This window comes from Nomascus leucogenys, chromosome 14, assembly GCF_006542625.1.
Source record: "Nomascus leucogenys isolate Asia chromosome 14, Asia_NLE_v1, whole genome shotgun sequence".
Classification (NCBI taxonomy): Eukaryota; Metazoa; Chordata; class Mammalia; order Primates; family Hylobatidae; genus Nomascus; species Nomascus leucogenys.
The window spans coordinates 65,562,351-65,577,522 of NC_044394.1; the positions used below are offsets into that span (position 1 = coordinate 65,562,351).

Consider the following 15,172-nt stretch of genomic DNA (forward strand, 5'->3'; position numbering starts at 1 on the left):
CCATACTTCAAATCATTCTATATGAATAAATAAATGTAATATAAAAAGAATATACCTATATATTAATCAAATGAAGTGTGCATGTTTTTGAAGTAAAAATTTTTCCAAGAAATCACATCTAAAATCCACAAAAGAAAAGGCTGACTGATTACATACATTTTTTGCTTAAAAATAACAATATTAATTACAATAACAAAAATGGTATCTCAAATATTTAAAAAATTAAAAATACAATGCAAATATAAATCAGATAGTTATTTAGCCCAGAATTTTCATTGAAATATTCAAAGAAAACAGTAGTCTGGTTGAAAAATGGAAGTTTATAGAAAACAATTATTACAAATGACAAATTGGCATGAGACAATTTGTTAAAACTTTTCAATAAAGAAGAAAGTAGGACTGACAATTACAGTGAGATAATAGCTTTTATAGATAAGATTGAAAATGCTTACCATTTGATGATGCTCAGAAAAAAATATGGAAAAATAGCCACTTCCATACAATGGCAATAAAATAATAAATTTGCTAATTTTGGGGGGCAATTTGTGAATGTTTATCAATATTTTAAATGCATATGCCCTTTTTAACACTACAATTTCACCTATTAAAATTTGTCTTAAAGAAATATAAAGATTAAAATAGGATTTATATTAAGAATTAACTAGAAACAACTCAAAAGCATAATCAGAAAATAACTAATTCATTTAAATATAGTACAGCCTCACAATAAAATTTAATGTCTTGTATTTTATTGTGAGAATATGCCATAATTAATTAATTCTTCATTTTTACTAATTAACTCTTTTAAATTAAGAAAACAAAGCTGATTGGGAACTAGTGTGTGGTTTAAAAATTATAAATGTATATATTTAATAATGCATAGAAAGAATATGGAACACACCAAATATATACATAGAACTGTAACTCCTACGGAGGGTGGAATAGAAGAGGTTGCAGAGGGAAATTTTACTTTTCCTTTTAGAAATAATCAGATAAGTACTTATGGATAATTAGTTTCAGAAATATATACAGGACATAATGGATAATGAAAGACCTCAGCTAGTGAAGAGGCCTGTGAAGGAACAGGAGAGAAAAGAAGGGAGAAATAAGGAAGGGAGAAAAATTCAGGCTCACATATAATTTTAATTCATTTTTGGAATGTCCTCAGTAATCTGTTTTAAAATTAAAAGTTTTGCTTCCATGATTTTATTTCAGTGCCACCATTTCATTTATTTTGACACACTATTTAAAATTCCCCAAAAATAATGAGCTAAAAAAAATGATTAGTAAAATGCCTAGATCTGCAACTTTATTTGGGTTTTTTTTTTGCATTTGTACCAGGAAGAGATTACTAGTTTGGCTGTAAACTTCCCTCATTAGCTGCAGAACTTAGCTAAAGAATGTCAAGTAAATTCACACTGACCGTTATCTTTTTTCATCCTTTTGGCTTACTGGGCCCATTTTGTCTTGTCTTTTGTACTTTCCACCCTTTGGCTACAAATCTCATTTTGATCATTTTTAGTATTTTTTAAGAAAGTACAACACTTGTCGCTTTCTGCAAAATTCTGTCAGTTATAAGACTTGGGGTACGATCTACAACTAAACAAGTACATGCTCATTTGTAAGTATCTGGAATAGTCCTACAAACCATTGTACCATAAGAATTATAAAATTAACCAAACACGAATAAAAAACACTGAAAATCTTTTTCACAATTAAAAACTGGTAACTATTTCAGCCACATTTCAAAATAATTTAGTTATTTTTTAAGGCCCAAATTCATAAGGGCCACTTTTAGTTTTCCTTTTGTTTATTCACTTACTTAAAACAAAAAATGAACAAAAAATAATACTCCTCCCCCAAATATTAATAATTTAATTGGTTTAGGATGACCACATAGGAGATGTTTAGAAAAGTTTTACTAGGTCACTAAAAGAAGGCAATTTGTGAACAAAACAAAACAAAATGTAAACTTTTTATTTAAGTTTCAATTCCATCTCTTCCATCTCTTCAACTTTGGCCTCAGAGTATTTGGGCAGAAAGGACTGATGAGTCCTTTCTGCCCAAACTCTCCATTAGAAAGTTCTAAGTTAGTGGGAGGAGGAGGGGGAGAATTTGATTCGACATACATTTTTAAGAGAGTCCTGGAGGTGAGGCCGGGCACGGTGGCTCACGCCTGTAATCCCAGCCCTTTGGGAGGCTGAGACGGGCGGATCACGAGGTCAGCAGATCGAGACCATCCTGGCTAACACGGTGAAACCCCGTCTCTACTAAAAATACAAAAAATTAGCCGGGCATGTTGGCAGGCGTCTGTAGTCCCAGCTACTTGGGAGGCTGAGGCAGGAGAATAGTGTGAACCCGGGAGGCGGAGCTTACAGTGAGCCGAGATCGCGCCACTGCACTCCAGCCTGGGCGACAGAGCGAGACTCCATCTCAAAAAAAAAAAAAAAAAAAAAAAGGTTCCTGGAGGTTAAGATGCAGAAATGGTCCAAACTAAAGACAGAAAGAACAATTTGTAGAGTTTTGTCATAATTTGATTGAAAAGTGATAATTGTCTCAATTAAGTACAGAAAGTGGGAAGCGTTAAGATGTGATGTTTTAGAGCATTATTAAAGAAATAGCATTTACTGGACTTAGCAAATGATTAAAGATGCATGATAGAGAATTATTTAGGAATCATGTTAGATGTCCTAAATTGGCTGTGTAACTGAGCATATATTCTATGCAATATTTTCATTGCACTAGGGAATAGAAAGGAGATGTATATTTGTTGTCAATATGATACAGGAAACAGCTTAAGTGAGCATGAGAGAGAAGTCCAAGAGGAAGTGGGGGAAAGGAGTTAAGGACACAAGTGAATGTGTTTCCATCACAGAGGAGAAGTAGGTAGAATTCCTTCACATCTCTTCTCTGAACTTTGAGAAAAGAAGGGAAAGATAGTTAAGAATATAGAAGGAAGTTTAATCTTGGTAGGAGAGAGGGGTTGTTTAGAGGAATTATTCATGGAAGCTCCAACACCCCTACAAGAAATGAAAGGAAGGTTGACTTCTATCTTCTGAGAAAGAGAGAATGTGCTTGAGTAAGAGACTGTTAGAGAATATTCAAGTTTTAAAATAGCAATTATGAAGAGTCAAAAAAAAACCCAAAAAGCAATTGGTGGGTTGTACTGAAGCTCTTAGAACAGTAAATGAAAATGGTATTTTTCTTCTAAAGTTCACAATAACTCAGACATGCAAATAGAGAATCCAGATTGTAACCTTCATCCAAGATGGTCTGTTGTTAGAATGATCTGGCACGTAGCAAGGGTGGGGGTGGCATCATCGGTGAGAGAGTAGGTCAGAGGTGTTATTTAATTCATTTGGTAGAACAACTATTTACCCCATCATTTTACATCTGTTATGGAATGGCAGAGTGATATACCTAAAATAATTACTCCTCAAATTGATACCTCACCAAGAACAGGATACAATCTGAGCACTCTATTATGTCAGTACATGGCACAGCCCTTCAGGATCTGACCCCAACTTACCTCCCTAACAATGCCTCCTAATAAGTTTCCTTTTTTATACTGTTACTATGGTGAAATCCTCGGTGAATTATTTTTGAATGGATACTAATTAATACATTATCCATTATGCATTATGTCACGCGATTCCTACATGTGATAGCCAAATTGTTTCAATCCTTCATGGTTTTACACAGCTTCTTCCCTCTTCCTAAGATTCCCTTCCCCTATCTGGGGAATCATAGTCCACCATCCACACAATCACTGCATATCACTCCCACAGTCAAACTTTCACTTCAATAACTTCAACAGATTTTGACGTCTGTTTAGTGAATCACCCTTTCCTTTATACAAATGCTGTGACTAATACATACTTCTTATCATAATTTATTTCAATTGTTCATTTAAAAATGTTCTCCCACTAGATTGTGAGCAGATTAGTATCAATGACTTTGTGATGCTTCAGTATTTAGGGCAGTATGTGACACACAAAAGTTAATAAATATGCATTAGTAACAAGAGAGTGTGGAGTTGAACCAGGAGAAAGGTGAGTTTGAAGAGAGAGTGAGTATCCCTGAAGGGGTGACCTGCCCCTCCACACCTGTGGGTATTTCTAGTCGGGTGGGACGAGAGACTGAGAAAAGAAATAAGACACAGAGACAAAGTATAGAGAAACAACAGTGGGTCCAGGAGACCAGCACTCAGCACACCAAGGACCTGCACCGGCACCGATCTTTGAGTTCCCTCAGTTTTTATTGATTATTATTTTCATTATTTCAGCAAAAAGGAATGTAGGAGAGCAGGGTGATAATAAGGAGAAGGTCAGCAAAAAACATGTGAGCAATAGAATCTATGTCATAATTAAGTTGAAGGGGAGGTACTATGCCTGGACGTGCACGTAAGCCAGATTTATGTTTCTCTCCACCCAAACATCTCAGCGGAGTAAAGAGTAACAAAGCAGAATTGCTGTAAACATGTCTCGCCTCCCACCATAGGGCGGTTTTTCTCCTATCTCAGAATTGAACAAATGTACAATTGAGTTTTATACCGAGACATTCAGTTCCCAGGGGCAGGCAGGAGACAGTGGCCTTCCTCTATCTCAACTGCAAGAGGCTTTCCTCTTTTACTAATCCACCTCAGCACAGACCCTTTACGGATGTCGGGCTGGGGGATGGTCAGGGCTTTCTCATCCCACAAGGCCATATTTCAGACTATCACATGGGGAGAAACATTGGACAATACCCCGCTTTCAAGGGCAGAGGTCCCTGCAGCTTTCCACAGTGCATTGTGCCCCTGGTTTATTGAGACTAGAGAATAGCGATGACTTTTACCAACTATACTGCTTGTAAACATTTTGTTAACAAGGCACGCCCTGCACAGCCCTAGATAACTTAAACCTTGATTTCATACAACACATGTTTTTGTGAGCTCCAGGTTGGGTCAAAGTGGCTGGGGCAGAGCTACAAATTAACAACATCTCAGCAAAGCAACTGTTTTAAAGTACAGGTCTTTTTCAAAATGGAGCCTCTTATGTCTTCCCTTTCTACATAGACACAGTAACAGTCTGATCTCTCTTTCTTTTTTTTCTTTTTCTTTTGAGACGGAGTCTCGCTCTGTCGCCCAGGCTGGAGTGCAGTGGCGCAATCTCGGCTCACTGCAAGCTCCGCCTCCCGGGTTCACGCCATTCTCCTGCCTCAGCCTCTGCGAGTAGCTGGGACTATAGGCGCCCGCCACCACACCCGGCTAATTTTTTTGTATTTTTAGTAGAGACGGGGTTTCACCGTGGTCTCGATCTCCTCACCTCGTGATCCGCCCCCCTCGGCCTCCCAAAGTGCTGGGATTACAAGCGTGAGCCACCGCGCCCAGCCATGATCTCTCTTTCTTTTCCCTACATATCCCATGGGCAATTCTGAAAGAAAGATGATGTCTTAGGCAATCCTTGCATCACGATAAATACGTGGCTAGGTAATTTATAAATAAAAGACATTTAATTGGCTCACAGTTCTGCATGCTGTACAGAAAGCTTGGTGTTGGCATCTGCTTGGCTTCTGATGCAACCTCAGGAAGCTTACCACCATGGCAAAAGGCAAAGGGAGAGCACGCATAACACATGGTGAGAGTGGGAGTAAGAGAGAGAGGGGGGAGGTGAAACATGCTTTTATACAAACAGATCTCATGAGAACTCACTCACTATAGTGAGCACAGCACCAAGGTATTCATGAGGAACCCATCCCCATGACCCAAACGTCTCCCACCAGGCCCCACCTCCAATACTGGGGGTCACATTTCAACATGAGATTTGGAGGGGACACATGTCCAAACCATATCACATGGGAAAGTAAAAATGAGGCTGCTGAACTTGGAAGATAATGATGGATCTGCCTTTATAGACTCCTTCAGAGTCAGAGGAAGCAAGACTGTAGAAAACTTTAAAAACTATATGATGGAGATTAGATGAAATGTTAATAATAATGAGAATTCTGATGATTTAAATGTCTCTCATTCCATTTTTAGAAAACATTGGTTTAAGAGGTGAAATTACTCAAAAATATTCCATTATACTAAAATGTTTACCATCCTTTCCTTTACTACAACCATATGTTAAAAGTATTTTCTTTATTCACTTAACTGAGCTTTTAATGGATTAAATTGTTCAAAACATCACTATTATGCTTTGGGGCCTTTTAGTTATCACATAATTGCTACGTACTCTTTTCCAGCTGTATATTAACATAAAAATACAAGCATTATTTTTGCAAATATTGCATACCAAAGCTGAAATTCTGTTGATAATAGAAGAAATTATGATGAAAATTCTTTAGAGTGCCCTATAGTTCACATGATGTGATAGCTATGTACAATTTTTTTAAATTTGAAGACCTCAATTTAATCCTAAATATTAGGTATGGTTTAAGACATTTGCTAATTAAAGGAAGTAAAATCTAGCATTTAAATCAAATAAATTGATATGAAAAATCAAATTATAGCTTGACAAGTTTACCTAAGTGATCACTGCATGAATCAGTTTTAGTTCTTTTAAAGCATTTACACATTCCCCATGGTACTGCAATTTTAGGACTAGAAACAGTCACATGCTCAATAGGGCACCACTTGGAACTTCTGAAGATGCTACACCAAGTACCCTTTTCAGGTTTACATAGGCTCCTAATTTTTCATTATGTTTCATCTCAGTGCACATATACTCAGCTTGCTTTCTTCTCATGTAGTAGATACCATCACATCTTCAGTTTCCTCTCTGCCTCTGAGTAAAACAAATTCTAGGGGCAGACTTAAAGGTAACCCCCTCAGCTACCAATTTTCTTAATAGTTTCAAACATTGACAGTTTCTCCTTAAGGACTTTAAATTTATGCCCCTGAGGGAAAAACCAAAGGAGGGTGGAGTAAGCTAATTATAGATAATCAAAAATAATTCCTGCTTATTTTTTGCGTGCCAATGAGTTCACATGCTTGTGCAATCTCCACCCCAGCCCTGTGAGACAGGTCCTTTTTAAATTCTAGTTTTTCAAAGGAAACAAATGAGTTTTGGCCAAGTAACATGCTCAGAGATGCACAGAAACTGTGAAACAGAGATTAAAACCTAGGTTGTCTGATATCAGAACCCCAAGTCTTAACTTCTACATTACAATGTTTCAATAAATAATTAAACATTAAAAAAATCTTACCTACCTCTTAAAGATATGCTTTATAGCTTCCGAGGTGGTAAATCTGGTGCATAAACCATAGTATTCCTTTGATATTGCCTTTGATTATCTCAAATCCTAAAGATGAAAGTTACGTACAATAACAGATTTACCCTGTGCTTGAGGTTTCAAAGTGTGACAACATTTCTCTTGGTTTCTCTCATATTTCTACCCTCCAGGAAATATTGTTTATACTTTTGCCTTTAAAAGTATGAAGGTGCCGGGCGAGGTGGCTCACGCCTGTAATCCCAGCACTTTGGGAGGCCGAGGCGGGCGGATCACAAGGTCAAGAGATCAAGACCACAGTGAAACCCAGTCTCTACTAAAAATACAAAAAATTAGCAGGGCGCAGTGGCGGGCACCTGTAGTCCCAGCTACTCGGGAGGCTGAGGCAGGAGAATGGTGTGAACCCGGAAGGTGGAGCTTGCAGTGAGCCGAGATTGCGCTACTGCACTCCAGCCTGGGCAATAGAGCGAGACTCCGTCTCAAAAAAAAAAAAAAAAAAGTATGAAGGCAATTTCATCCCCATTCCACCCTGCCAAGAATGGTCAGTTAAACTGAGAAGATACTATTGGATATTGATACTTAAGATTTCTTGCTCACCACATAGCAGATGAAAGGCATTGTCATCTCATTTGTTAATCAAGTGGATGACAAATTTGCTCAGGCCCCTTGATATTAAGATATCTTAAAAGCCGAGCATTAGCAGGAGCTGTTTTTCCAATAATTGAGAAAGATCTGCTTAAACCAATCTTACATCGTCTACACTCGAGTGCACTTTGTAATCAAATAGTTACTTTAAAAATTGATTTACTCTTTTTATTCCAATAACAGGTATTAGAGATCCCCCCTGTAGTCTCTCTAATAGATGTCAACTCCTATATTCTTCATTACTGAATGAGACGTTCACAACTACTGTACCAGTCAGGAAAGCAGAATTATGCTGCAGTAATAAACTATCCCCATTTTTTGTGCATGTTTCATTTAAGAATATATTCATTTTAGGTACAGACAAAGGAAGAAGAGCCTTGAATAATTACAGGTAGAGGAAAAGAAACCGAACATTTAAAAATTAAAAATGGGTACGAATGACAAGGAGATCCAAAAAAATTGTATCACTGGACCAGTAACCTTTGTTGACATTTAAAATTTTAATTTCGGAGAATCTTAGCTATGGGAGGTTAAGGAAGGGAATTCGAGATAAAGACTTCTCCTTAGACATGGAGATAAATGTAGCTAGATGTCACAGCTAGAGAGTAATTAATTGCCTAATGCTACAAAGAAGAACTCAGAGAAACAAGCAATAAGTATGGGACTGGGATGAAATGATGGTAAATGACTTCTTGGAAGAGGTAAAGATTCAAATGGAATTTAAGTTTGGTGAAATTATAAAGTAATTAATTGAAAAGAGGAAAAGCACTACAGGTCCATACAATAAATAAAGGCCCAGGAGCTATATGAGAATAAGTCCATACAATAAATAAAGGCTGGGAGCCATACAAGAATAAGCCACACAGGTAAGGATAAAGTTAAACTAGACTGAGAAAAAGGCTGCTGACTTCCAGCCTGTGCTGGTTGGGTGCATTACTTTCAATTGGTCATTTTAATTATTTTCTAACCTGAAGAATGAAAGTGTTAAATTTTGACCTCTTTAACTCTACAGTAGAATGACTTTTTTCTTTGTATTTTATGTCTTCAGAACCTCACGTTTCTTCTGAGCAAGTTGCTTCTCATTTTTAGACTGCTATAATCTGATGGTATCTGAAAATGTCTAAATGCAGAGATGCAAAATGTGTCATTTACCGATTCCAAATACAGATAATTATTTGTCAATTTTTTTCTATATTTATGTTCGTTTTTTTTTGAGAACTGCATTCTTATTTAGGTATGTGTTAAAACCCAGAGACCACAGTAACCATGAAGAATTTTAGGTATAAAATACCCAATGAGAACCACTTCCAGTGTTACCCTGGCTAGCCACTAATAGCTCTAGGGTAGACAAAGAAACAAATTTCAGTCTATTTCAAGAAAGTGCAGAAGATTCTAATAAGCAGACTCTAACAGTAATGTGGGAGATATATATATATATACATACACACATATATGTATAATATACATAAATATATAGAATTAGACGAAGTTGTGTTATAATTAGTGTGTATTTGGACAGCAGTCTTAAAAATTTCTAAAAGCATTGCAAATAAGTAATCTGCCATCAGCTATCCCAGGCTAAGTATACGGACTACGGTGGCAAATAATTTGGGAAGAATGATAGAGATTGTATTCCCAGACTAGTTATTCATCAGTGGACAAAAACCAAAGCTGACCAATAGATTTGATTGTCCTGCTTCTACATTTAAGCAGTTGGGGCTCAGAAAGTGATACCCTCATAACTGTCATTTTGACGTGCTGGGAGGCCTTGGAAGCTGCCTCAGAATCAAGGTGCTACAGACTTGTCGTGTTCCCCTGATAGAGAGGGACTCTCTGGAATTTTCTTATCTGATCAAGAAAGATTCTTTCCAAAATAAATGCAATTGCCTTAAATCACCTCCTTTAGGATCCTATTGAATAATCAGGAAAGATCAACAATAGAAGAAAAGAGACTGGGAGTCATTGCTATGCCAGAAAGACTTTTCATCTATCCTAAGGGAAGCTCCAAAAGATTACCTGAGGAGCTTTGTATATTAAGACAAACTTTGTTTTTGTGCAGCTCTACCTCTCACCATGAAATTTGCCTTACACCTCCCAGATCCGTGGATCTCTCTCCTATGGGGAGAATATTTAAACATCAAACATCTGGTTCCTCTTTCAGTTAATATTTTGTGTGACCTCCCCTATGCATACGGGTGCACATTAATAAACTTATATACCTTTCTATTGATCTACCTTTTGTTAGCAAACCTTCAGAAAGCAAAAAAGTTCCCTTTTGCCCCTACAAAGCCTGAAGTGAAATATTGGATCTGGCCTCTTTTTATGAGGCTAGATGCGTGAGACCATGAAAAGACTCAATCAGGATAGTACCACTAGTACCTCCCTTAATGTCTAGGTGAAACTGTCCTAGACATACTTCCTTCTATCTTTTTTCCTCTCTTTTTAAAGACAGGGATATGGAGGAGTGAGTTCACAAGGTCTTCCTCTAGGTATGCATTTTACCTTTCATAGTGTCTACCAATTTGAATAATTGTGTCTGTTGTAGGTTGATGTTGATATAATAATTTTCTACTTATGTATCACATTTTTCTATCGTTTGGCATGCCTAGCATTCTTTTAATGTCAGAAATTTGAAATTTTATGTCTTTGGGTGATGGATATTTTTATATTCCTATAAATATTATTGTGATTTGTTTTGGGATATAGTTATTTGGAAGATATTTGATCCTTTTGAGTTTAATTTTTAAGATCCATTACTAGCTGTGTTACTACTTAGACAGAAAGCTTATGATTAGTTTATTCAGTATCCCAAGGAATATAAAGTTTGCAATTCTGGGTGACGGGCACCATATATGAGTATTGGATACTGTTCCCTCTGTCTTTCCTGGTGGCTCTTTCCAAGGTCTCAGGTATTTTCTTTTATGCATATGTTTATATTGCAACTGCTTTTAAACAGAAAGGAGCTCAGGTCTTCCTCCTACAGCAAGTTTCTTCTTCAGAATCGAGCCAGGGCTCAAAAGGCAACAGAGACTTTTCTCAGGGAAAGTCATACTACCAGCCTCAGCAGGATTTCCTCCAAAAGTTATGCTCCTTTTGTTCAGCACTTGGCACTTAAGGAAAGGGGAACAACAAGACCAGCCCAGACTTATCAGGATTCCCACGCAACCACTGCTTTATTGCTTCTTTGTCTTCATCTGCTTTGGGAGCTGACCCTCCCAGGAAGGCAGATAGTGCAGAGGATACACTAGCCATTTGACTGGGGTTCACTTCCTCCTTGTTGCCCCACATTTAACCATTCTTGGGCCAATTCCTCCTCCAGCTTCTCTAGTTCCTCCAACAGTTCATGATCACCCACATCTTCTCCAAAACCCACAGCTCAAGAAATGGCATCCGAGATCTGCTGGGCCACCTCCTGCTATTCTGTGATGTCAACCATCAATTCATCTACCTTGCCAATGTCCAGGTCCTGGTAGGCCTTCTTCATGCCTCAGGCAGCTAACTACAAGGTACAAAGCATTTTTGCATTGGTAGTGGCATTCTCAATGGCTTCATACTGAAACTCTAGGGTGGATAATGTTCCATCAGTTTGTGCCAGCTGCTGTTCCCATCTTTTCTTCCCCTGTAAAGCCTGCAGAGCAGCTCTCTTATTCTTGGAACCATGGTTCTTTGATAGTCTGTTCTCAATGCTGCTAACGAACAATTCATGTTGAATCATCTGCTCCAGAAACTCCTGTTTCTTGATTACCATCTCCTCTGTCTCCATCAGTTTCTATATTGTTTCTTCAGGGGTTTCACTCCTCTTCTGCTCCTTCCTCAAGAGTTTGCTGGGACCACTCATGGCAAGCTTGCCTCTCTAGCCTCTGCTTCTGGGCATCCTCCACAGTTCTGCCTTGTGTTGATCATTATTCTGCCCAATACTCAAGAAGGACCCTCTGCAGGTCTATGGACTTCTCTCTCTGAATATCACTAGAATTATCTCTCCATGCTCCTCTTTCTTTCTGTTACAAAGTCTATCATCCTTGGTCTGCCTGGATTCCACTTCCATATTCTCAACTCAGAGTCTGCCAGACTCTTTTTAGATTCTGTTTTCTTGTGCTGTGTCCTGGAAACTCTCTTAAGGCAATGCACTTGGACAATTTTAGGGCTCTCTCTTTTATTTCCCATATCTCAGGGAACACTGTTCTTTGTTTCCTGATATATCTTGTTTTGAAGATTGTTGTTTCATATCATTTCCCCCCCATTTTGAGTTTGCTTCACATGTAAAGTTTCTCCTACACCATCTTGGCCAGAAGCTTCCCTTATGCTTTACAGGTAGATATAATTTCCACTATTCCCTCCAGGATAGAATATTGCTTCTGATTTGCCATCTGACTGGCAATGAAGAGAGGCAGTTACACAGCTTCCATTTCTACAGCAGCTGTTATACAGGACAATGACAAATTTTTGAGTTCTACCAAATTTTTTATAGTTCATTTTCAATATACTTTTGTGTACATGGAAAAGTAACTGCCAGTTAAGTTTGTGGATAGAGCAGACACACTGAGGGCCTCAGCATGTGTCACAACTTCGTTTATTATCTGTTCCCTTATGTTTTTCCCATTAGGGAGCCTAAAGATTATTTTGGACCCTGAATAGAGTATCAGCCTAATTTCTGTGTCCAGTCATCCTCAAAATGTTTGTGTATTTCCATTTCCCAGTATGCCCTTCCCTAAGTAAGTGGCAATTGTATTATTCTGTTCTCAATACTGCTAATGAAGATATACCCAAGACTGGGTAATTTATAAAGGAGAGAGGTTTATAATAGGCTCACAGTTCCACATGGCTGAGGAGGCTTCGCAATCATGGCAGAAGGCAAATGAAGAGCAAAGTCACATCTTACATGGCAGCAGGCAAGAGAGCTTGGGAAGGTGAACTCCCATTTATAAAACCATCAGAGCTCATGAGACTTATTCACTGCCACAAGAACAGTATGGGGGAAACCGCCCCCACCATGATTCAATTATCTCCACCTGGTCCCACCCTTGAAACATGGGGGTTATTACAATTCAAGGTGAGATTTGGGTGGAGACACAGTCAAATCATATCAGCAATAGATCCATTTGAGGAAGTACTATGGGAATTATTGTAACATCGTTCCCCCCAAATACTCATTGTCTACTGTAGTCAATTGGTACTGGATCTGAAAAACTGTCCCTAAACAGAAATTAATTCAGAAATTGTGACTTGTTTGCATATGGTTGCCTTTAGCCCCTGAATAACTATATTTGACTTCTTTGATTCTATCCACCTCATCCCTACCTTGGGGTTTCTCAACCTCAGATACATGGATATTATTGTTTGCATATTTCTTTCTTGTGGGGGCTATTCTGTGTATTGTGTGATGCTTAGCAGCAACTTTGGCCTCTACTATTCTGATGCCAGCAGCATCATTCTGCCAAAGTGACAGCCAACAATATTCCTAGACATTGTCCAATTTAGAAAACTTTTTCCTGGTTGAGAACCACTTTCTAAGGAACTTTAAGTATTTTTAAGCATCTTTATAGGCCTCTCAAATATTTATCAGATTATATCAGATCTTCTCCAGTTACCTCTCAAATAATCCTAATTATTATGATCAGTCAGCCTTCTATCTACCACTTGTTTCCTGTTTTTCACAATCATCTTTATTGCCAATTATGCTCCAAATGTTTGAGTAGCATTTCTTATCATCAGTATGGGAATGTAGAAAATGGCCACTGAGCTTCTCAGGAATGTGTGCATACTTTTCATCAGCATTGGGGTAAAATGAGTATTCTCTAGTCCCTCTCATGGGATATACTCGATTGGTGAGTTTTCCAGTCTTATGTTGTTTATCCATACCAACATTCCTACTTTCATTTTTTCCATTTTATGCCATATCAGTTTTGGCATTTCAATTTTACTTTGGGTATCACCTTTCTCAAACTTCCAAAAACAGTATGTCAATTTCATTTCCTTGCACATTGCCAAGATGTTAAATCCTGTATTCTGAGAGAGTGCTCTCATATCCACAAACTCTTCTTCTTTCAATTTTGTATTCTCTTATCTTCTCCCCTTAATCCAGCCTCCTCAGTATCTAACCCTAATTCTAACAGTAAATGTTGGCTGAGCCCAGCAGCAAATTCTAGGTATAATCTCCTACTTATGGTACACCCTGCACTTTCCAGCTTGGTTATCTTCTAATTTAGTTTCAATTATTGAACTTGCAGACTGAAGGGTGTTAGTGTGGGTAAACTCTAATGGGGGTTTATAGTTTCTTACAAAACAGCAACCTATACATTGATTTCAAGCAAGAAAGGCACTCTAGCAATTTACAGAGAGTAGTGGGCCTTTAATATGGTCCTAGAGTCTTCACAAGTATCTGAGCATTCAATAGTTTGAATTGCATTTGCCCAGATAACCCTATAATATGCCTTTGAGTCCCAATTTACCTAATCAGAACCCTGGTTTTAGTAAGGTAGGCATTCATTCCAAGTTTGAGAATTCAACCCCCTTGATAGTTTTGCTGCTACTATTATTCTTAAATCCTGGGCTTGATTCTGTGTTTTGTCTGCTCGTCAACTGCAGTAAAAGAGAATTTCAGTAGAACCAACCAAGGAGGCCCTCTAGTTTTCACTCTTAGCTTTTAATTGGTGACTAACTACCCTTAGCCTTTTCTTTATCGAATACATCGTAAGTCCTAGTAAGAACCATTCAACTCCACTTTCCTAATGATAATTACTTCCCCAGAATTTCTTAAACCCCTGAAATATGCCACCATTAGTGTATATGCCCAATATTACTTTAGCACAATGGAAAGCTTAATGATTATACTGCCAGAGCGTGCAAGGCACTAACAGTGTTACACATTCTACCAGTGATGGAGTTTTCGTTGCTTGCAGTATGGTGGTTAATCTAGCTCCAAATTTGCACTTTCAAGTAGGCTTCCTCAGTGATTTTTGGCATCACCTGTCTAAGGTAAATTTCTCTAAGAAAAATCTGAAGCTGAGATTTCTGTGAAAAAAATATTAAGTAAGGAATGCTTCTGGGATCAACAACAGTAGGAGAATGAAAGAAGCAGGACAGAGAAGAGGGATGTTGAACCGTGATGAAGTCACCACAAATCCTTCAGATGGTTCTGTGGGGAATCCTGGAGTGGAACACTCCTACAAAATTCTTTACTTAAAGCAAGGGAGGCAAGCCCTTTAATTCCTACATTGACCCATCAGTGGTTGTAGGCTGCTTCTCATAAAGATGGTGTAACCCTGGCCAAGTCAGCTTTCTCTTGCAAAATATAGTTACCAGAGAGGGACTTGGT

General features: G+C 38.0%; 1 pseudogene; it reads right to left on the reverse strand.

The window, feature by feature from the left end:
• Positions 1-10,968: 10,968 nt before the first annotated feature.
• LOC100598130 lies at positions 10,969-11,743 on the reverse strand (annotated as a pseudogene).
• Between the last annotated feature and the right edge of the window lie 3,429 nt (positions 11,744-15,172).